Source organism: Oncorhynchus kisutch, unplaced genomic scaffold (assembly GCF_002021735.2).
Source record: "Oncorhynchus kisutch isolate 150728-3 unplaced genomic scaffold, Okis_V2 scaffold1347, whole genome shotgun sequence".
In the NCBI taxonomy this organism is placed as follows: Eukaryota; Metazoa; Chordata; class Actinopteri; order Salmoniformes; family Salmonidae; genus Oncorhynchus; species Oncorhynchus kisutch.
The window spans coordinates 103,434-105,000 of record NW_022263292.1 but is presented as its reverse complement, the minus strand read 5'-3'; positions in this window follow the sequence as shown (position 1 = coordinate 105,000).

Sequence of the window (1,567 nt, the reverse complement as noted above, 5' to 3'; positions counted from 1 at the left end):
GAGACTTAGTTTAAGGTATAGTAGACCTACATAGAAAGAAAGACCCAGGCATTGTTAAAGATGTCAAAGTTCATCTATGCTAAACCAGATATGAACAAGAAGGTCAAGTTTGACAGAGGTGAGATGGAGGAGAGGATTGTGGATGTCTATGTCAGTGCAGACACCCTGAGAGACAGTAAGAACAGCACCAAGAGAGAAGAGACAGCACACACTGCCCCTGATAATGGACCAGGAGACCAGCGCTCAGGTATCCAAGTGCATTGCTTATCACCTAGTTGTAAGAAGTGCTGGTTACTAGGCCTATTTACCTGGTGTTAAAACAAATAAAAAGGAAGTGGGATACCTAGAGTCAGTTGTTGCCTTCTGCATTTAACCCAACCTCTCTGAATCAGAGGTGAAGGGAGCTGCCGTAATCAACTTCATTGGCACCCAGGGAACAGAGGGTTAACTGCCTTGTTACGGGGCAGAATGGCCTTGTCAGCCTAACTCTCCTACCTGCCAGTCTACCTACCACTTTACCTTGTAACTATGTGTTTATGCTTTGTAGATAACAGTCATCAAAGATTCTGAGGATAAAAGGAACAACTTGTTCCAGAGTTTTTCCCTTTATAAGACAAACGCAACTGCAGAGAGAGACCAGTTACAGACCAGATACAACAACCTGACTGCAGAGAGAGACCAGATACAGATCAGATACAACAACCTGACTGAAGAGAGAGACCAGTTACAGACCAGATACAACAAAAATACAACAATTTGACTAAAAAGAGATACCGGCTAAAGACCAGATACAATACCCTGACTGACGAGAAAGGCCATATACAAGCTAAGCTTTTTGTGATAGGTGAGATATAAACTGTGATAAAATAGAAGTAAAAATCAACAATTGTTATATATATATCAATGGGTTTATGAGTATAACGATACTGGCTAAGTTTCTCAATGTGTTGAACTTTGCTCTTCAACAGAGCAGTATTGCCAGAAAGGATGGAGATACTTTGACTCCAGTTAGTACTTCCTGTCTACTGAGAAGAAAACATGGGAGGAGAGCAGACAGGACTGCCTGGAGAGAGGAACAGGTGAGAGAGAGAGACAGAGACAGAGAGAGAGACAGAGACACAGAGAGAGAGAGAAGGGGTGAGTGACTGATTGCCAGGAAGTCAGGCGCAGAAGAGCAGAGATGGGTGATAACAGGAGAACTTTAATATACACCCTGGCCCAAAGGCACAAGCGAGGCAAAACAAAGCACAACCACGGTAACATGAACTGGATAAACAAAAGAAACAAACCTAGGTTTGAAACAAACCTAGCGCAAGCCAGCCTGTAGCGTAACACCCTACACAAAGAACAATTCCACACACAGACTTGGAGGAAACAGAGGGTAATATACATTAAGTCTGATGAGGGAATGTGAACCAGGTGTGCGGGAAAACAAGACAAAACAAATGGAAAATGAAAGGTGGAGATGCGATGACTAGAAGACTGGTGACGTCGACTGCTGAACGCCGCCTGAACAAGGAGAGGGACAGACTTCGGTGGAAGTGGTGACAGAGAGAGAGGTTGAGCA